Here is a 6,562-nt window from a genome sequence, read left to right on the forward strand (position 1 = left end):
AAGTAAAGTACAGTAAAGTAGGATGAGAATTATACCATCAAGGGTAATCTCTAATACCAAGATTTGCCAATAATTCTCGTCGACACGGAAGCTCAGGACTAAAACCTGGAAAGGCAAAAAACAAGGGTGAGGGGGCATAAAAACAAAGCTTTGTAAAAACCTTTTCAAAAACATAATAACCCCCAGCTGTAAAACAAGTACAGTTTTCAAAACATACATACTACGTAAAGTAAGAAATACTTACTATAGGCTGCAATATCTCAAGATTCAATACGGCACAATATTTCGTAAGTAAACGCATGACGTCCGTAATCAACATAATCTCGCATAAGCAACCATATCATGTCAAGTGCTCATCAACACATGTTGACACACGAGTTCATGCAGAGGTATTCTGACATGAACAGGACTAGGTGTAACAATCATATATGCTCTAGTACTACAATCACGTGAAGATTGACGCTATTTTCAGCACATACAAGCCATAATTGCCTATAGCAATCTAAGCCAGGACTGGCACTTACAATGGATCCAAAGTGAGTGTACGGTGCGATGTGCACATACACGTGAAAAACTGGCCCTGGCTCGTGCGAGTACTAACACCAGTGCAGCAAACGATAAGCAGATAACATAAATCCTGTCACAATGATTCGATCATTCTAGTCAACATAATATTATTCATAGCAATAAACTTAATTAAGGCATCCCGTAAGATTTATAATGATTTCCTAATTTCACTGTTACGTCATCTCCTATAAATATTAATTTAATTACGGCAGTCATAGAGAAAAGCAAGATTGTGCAACAAATGCCACCCTTGCTCAGCAAGAAGAGCAAGATTGAAGTCATAAAGCAATCGAAAACCCAACCTCTTCAAATTTAGGCCAATACGTAGACCCTCATGAGAAGAGAAAATAAATTTTTTGTTTCAATACAAGTATCGATTTCCGTTTTAGACATTATAAACAATGAAAATCTCTTCTACGGAACTTTTACAAACACCTATTAGGAGCAAGTAGTGGATTGTCCTTATAGATATTACCTTCCTCTTTAGCCTATTTCGTTTCAGATTCAAGCTCCTCCCCATTCGCGTAGTTTAGATGAATCTAAATCATATTTGTAACCCAACTAATTCCTCTCAAAGCCTTATGAAATTGGGGGGCTTTAAAAAAAAGGTTCTTTGCATTTCGATTCCTCTTCATCTTTATTTGTAGTATGGCTGTCTTTCTCCAAAGTATCTCATTTTGTATATTCTAATTGGGTTTTTATCACGTATGGTCTTTGAGATTGATCAAACTCATCATTTTGGTTTCTCACTTTCAAAATCAATCAATGTCGTTCCTAACATTCACTACCACGCATCAATTTGGTCATTCCATTTAGGTTTTGTCAACTATTATGTTAGTTTGTATGTGGGACCCACAAACCCAATAAAATTGAGACATGTAGATTGCACAAAATAAGGGTTTTTATCGCAAATAGTACCTGACATTGATCCAACTCTTCATTTTGGTCCCTGAGTTTCAAAATTTGATAAATTTGATCCTTGTCTTTCACTACTGCACATATATTTAGTCCTTTCCTTACAGTTTCGTCAATATTTTTTGTTATTGTGCTGATATAGCCCCTCTAATCCAATCATATGGCGCAACGTGGATTAACTATAAGAAACTAGTTTTTTAAGAGTAAACCAACTTATGAGTATTCCGCGCTGGCATTTCTCTTGCTCCCACAATCCCATTTGGAAAAAAATTCAATCTAAATTCGATAAAATTGAATCCAAATGTAATTCGAATTTGATAAGATTATAACCAACTAGAGAGAATGAGAAATGAGTTCAAGGAGGCCAAGTGCTTTAGGTGTCATGGTGCCTTCCTTTTCTTTTTGAGCATACCCAAATGAAGAGGATGATGTCTTTTATTTGTCTTTTAGTTTTGGTTTTTAGTTTCTTATTTTACTTTTAGTTTTAAATCTTAAAAAAAATAGTTTCCTATAGTTAATCCACGTGATGTCATATGATTGGATTAGTGGGATCACATCAAAACACTAGCAAAACATATTGACGAAACTTTAACGGAGTGACTAAATTTATGTGCAGTAGTAAAAGTCAAGGACCAAATTTATCAATATTTGAAACTCAAGGACCACTTGCGATAAAAACCCTTATTTTGTGTAATCCACGTGTCACCATATTATTGGGTTTGTGGATTCCATATACAAACTAGCAGAATAGTTGACGAAATCTAAATGGAAAGACCAAATTGATGTGCGGTAGTGAGTATCAAGGACGACATTGAATGACTTTGAAAGTAAGAGATCAAAATGATGAGTTTAATCAATCTCAATGACCATTTGTGATAAAAAAAAAAAAAAACTCATTCTAATTTAATATTTGTAAGGTTGGTGCTTGTATTGTATTCTTGGGAGTGCAAACAACGGTGTCCAATTGGTTGGCCTTGAATTCGTGACTTCTGGTTTGGTATTGCTATGCTTTTAAAAAAAAAAAACTGCTTCTGATGTGCTGTGAGAATAAGCAGCTGTGAAATAAAGCAGCAGAGTGTTTGGTAAACTTTTTTGTGAAAGTGCTTTTGGAAAAAAAAAAAAAAAAAAAAAAAAAAAAAAGCAGTATTATAGTGTTTGGTAAACTTTTATGTAAAACAGCTGTGACTGTGTAAAATAGCCAAAAAGGGTATAATACTGGATGTGCCATTAATTTAATTTTTTTAACAAATAAAGGTGAATTACTAAATATATTTTATTTTTAAAAGAAAAATATTTATAAACTTTATCTTAAATATTAATTAGTATGACAAACTACTTCAATTGAAATATTTTACACTGTATAGCTAGGATTCATTAGTACAATATTGTTAATGTACTTGAAAGTAGTCTAATTAGATGCATTCATCAAACTTGCCGCTATTCTATTTCTTAATACTTTTATCTAATGTGATCCTTCAACTTGATAATTTTAATATTCTTCTTCATCATCATCACTACTATCACTCTCTTCACAAAAGTCTCTGGGGTCATCAAAATGACGATCACGTTTAGAATACCTCCGAATCCATGGGTTTGATAATATCTATTGCCATCATATGATATCTAACATATAGCCAAAATATCTACTAACAGTCTCACCAGAATGTTGAAATCTCTCTTGCGCTAATTTATTTTTTCACACCATGTCCCAACATATACAAGAACATTCTTAATATTTCAGTTGCATTCATTCTCCTTGAACCTTTCAATCCATAATTAGTTTGCAAGTCATTGGATAATCTATAAAAGACATCTTTGTTCATTCTAAACATTCTATAGCATCACACATTATTTCCTTGTAGTATTTCCATCAACCAAATATTACTTGTATGGGAAGAATTCATACACGGAGTTTTGTGGACATATTTTAAATAATATGTTTCAACAGCTCTCGCTATAGCGCATATAATTACACCATCCTCCAAATCCTCAACATCATCATCAAACAATCAAAATAAAGAACAAATCTTGAACATAATTCAAAACAAAATTTTAAAAAGAACCAAGTATATATGTGGTGCCTCAAAACTGGAGCTCGGAACCCCAGAGAGACCCCTTTATCTATCCTAAACTCATCTTACAATGCCAGAATCTCACCAAATGCCAAAGTAGATATCAAAGTGGAGCTGGAAGTTCTTTCCTTCAAGTCCCTGAATGAGTAGCAGACCCTTGATGTCACCGTTGTTGGGAGCAGTTTGCAATTCGAATCACGAGTGTCTGCTGCCCTTGTTTGGTCTGATGGAAATCATACCGTTAGAAGTCCGATTGTAGTATACACAGTGAATTTGCTTATGGATATGGACATGTCAACCCTACAAAAGCTCTAAATCCCGGGCTAGCATTTGACGCTTATAAAGAAGATTGACATAAAGTTCATATGCTAAGCTATAATTAGGCAGAGTTTATACTGAGATTGCTAATAAAATCAACTAATTCACCAAAATTGCTATATAATCACTTACAGTATCATTAATTTTAAACTGTGCAATTAATACATTCATCATTTCTTGCATATACTTCCAACATATACCAGACACTCTTATACCAGACAATTCTTTTGCTTAACCAAAGAAACATAATTACAAAATACGGAAGTAGATGGTGTTCAAAACTTCAACCAGCTAAAGGGCAGCAGAAATTATGATTTACGACAGCAGTTCAGTATTCGAAGATTCGGGACTCGAGAAAGGAATTGCATAGGCTTGTTTAAACTTCACGGAACAGTTCTGACTCAATAATTTGCGATAAATACAATCAGAAAATTCTAAAATTTAGAAGTCAGAAAAAACTGGATCTTTCTGCTATAGCAATTAGCTGACTCCTCATTCAAAAAGATACTGAATTGCAGATACAAAATATATCGAGTAACGGTTCCTATTTCAACTTTTCAAGAGCACACAATTTCTAGGCAGGATCAAGCTGCTAAGCAAGATACATACAGGACTTGTGTGCTCGTTCGAAGCAAAGGGTGAATTGTTTCTGGGTTATACCAAAATTCATAATTATAACATCCAACAAATCCATTTGAAGATGCTTTCCGTTTCAAAACAAGCGAAGAAAACCATGCTAATAGACTCGGTTCGAGCGGCTTGAACGACAAGCTTCGTTGCAGGCAGAGAAGTAATCAATTTTTCTTACTTCTCTCTCAATTTTTCTTCTTTCCTCCACAAAACCCTAATTTTTCCCCAATTTATTTTTTCACTCTGCTATCCCTAAATTTAACAATCCAAACAAATAAATAACGAAATTTTAGACAAGAGAAGCTTACCAGAGGAAGGACGTCGAGCCGGAGAACGTGACCTGGAGAACGAGAGAGATCGGTGGGAGGAAGGAAGTTTCAGGTTGGCGGCTGCTCGGAGTGAAAAATAAGCACCTTCTCAGCTCCCAAAACGGAAACCTTCAGAAGTAGCTCACGCTTCCAACTCTCTCTGTTTCACGTGAAACCCAGAAGCCAGATCCGCTTCCTTCAATCTCTGGATCCTAGGATTTTTGCGGCGGTGGAGGATTTGCAGCTTAAAGTGAAGACGGGAGGGAGAGAAGTGAGATGCCAGAGCGAAGAGAAGTGAGACGCGAGGAGTAGCATCGCCATTTGAAAACTTTCTTTAAACGTTACTGTTCATCCGCGTTGCTGCGATAAAAAGCCGGTTTTTGAAAGCAGCAAATAGCTGCTTCCCATTTCCAGCTGTTTCTCACAGCAATTTTAGAAATAAGTGCTTTCTTATTGAGTTACCAAACACAAATATGAACTCAACTTTTTTTCATCTCAGCTTTTAAAAAAAGTTAAGCAGTACCAAAGTAGGGCTTTGTATAAAAGAACACTGTTTGGTGGAGAGCTTAATTAGACAAATTAAGTAACCATTTTAGTTCGAAGTGTGGGAAAAGTATAGTGCTATGACTCTTCTTTTAAAATTAAGGCCATCTCCAACCGAAGGGTCCAGAGGGCCGAAAATAGCCCTAAAACCGTCTCCAACCGAGGGTTAGGCCAGAGGGCTCTGGAATCTGGGAGGGCCCCACGGGATCAGAGAGGGCTGGAGGGCTGGCTGCTTTCGGCCAGCCAGCCAGCCCCGGGCTGGCTTATTTTTTTTTTTAATGTTTTCTATTGCTATCGGTTAAAACCGACAGCATTAAACAGGTTTTATTTTTTTTTTAATAGTTCTACTATTAGTGTCGGTTATAACCGACACTAATAGTTTGAATGTTTTTTAATACAACGGCTAGTAGCCGTTGTATTATTAGGCCTTTTTTTTTTTTTTTTTAACTTTTTATTTTCCCTTTTTTTTTCCTTTTCATATTAATCAAATTTTGTTTCATATTTTTTTTCAATTCTATTTTACAAAATTTGTTTCAATTTTTTTTTAAATTCGATTTTTTTCCTATAACTTCTATTTTACAAAATTTGATTCATATTTTATTTCCTATAACTTCTATTTCACAAAATTTGTTTCATAATTTTTTTCAATTCTATTTTTTTCCTAGGCCATTTATACAACATTAAATTAAATTAAGTAACATGAAACAATTTGTGTGTTGCGCCTTACTTCAGCTTCTTCATCAGACTCCTCATCTTCTCGTCTCATTTGCGCCCATTTTGCTTCCAATTTGGAATTGGATGAGGACCCCCAATTGGAATTGAATGAAGATCCAAAGTTGGAATTCATTGCAAACTTGAATTGAAAGAGATTGAATTGCAAGAGATTGAATTGAAATAGATTGAATTTAAAGTTGTGTGAATTATAGCCCAATATCCACCCTATTTATAGCAAAAAAAATTCAAATCCAACGGCTAGCTGACGTCAGCATGATGTCAGCTACCAACGGCTAGCTGACATCATGTTGACGTCACCTAGCCGTTAGATTTGAATTTAAATTGTAGTTTTTAAATAATAAATTATGTTTGGTCCTATGGCCCTTTGGCCCTCGGTTGGAGACGGTTTTTTGTGACAGGGCTAAAACGAGCCCTCTGGCCCTCTGGCCCTCGGTTGGAGACGGAGGCAAATATGGCCCTGTACTGTTCATTAAA

At 35.4% G+C, this 6,562-nt stretch overlaps 1 long non-coding RNA gene across 1 annotated transcript; it reads right to left on the reverse strand.

The window, feature by feature from the left end:
- Positions 1 to 3,330: 3,330 nt before the first annotated feature.
- LOC126614307 (uncharacterized) lies at positions 3,331 to 5,423 on the reverse strand. The gene is made up of 2 exons (XR_007620338.1): positions 4,811 to 5,423; positions 3,331 to 3,777 (listed from the first exon to the last, which is right to left on the reverse strand). It is a non-coding gene; the product is annotated as an uncharacterized LOC126614307 (long non-coding RNA).
- Positions 5,424 to 6,562: the final 1,139 nt, after the last annotated feature.

Source organism: Malus sylvestris, chromosome 3, assembly GCF_916048215.2.
Source record: "Malus sylvestris chromosome 3, drMalSylv7.2, whole genome shotgun sequence".
Lineage (NCBI taxonomy): Eukaryota > Viridiplantae > Streptophyta > Magnoliopsida > Rosales > Rosaceae > Malus > Malus sylvestris.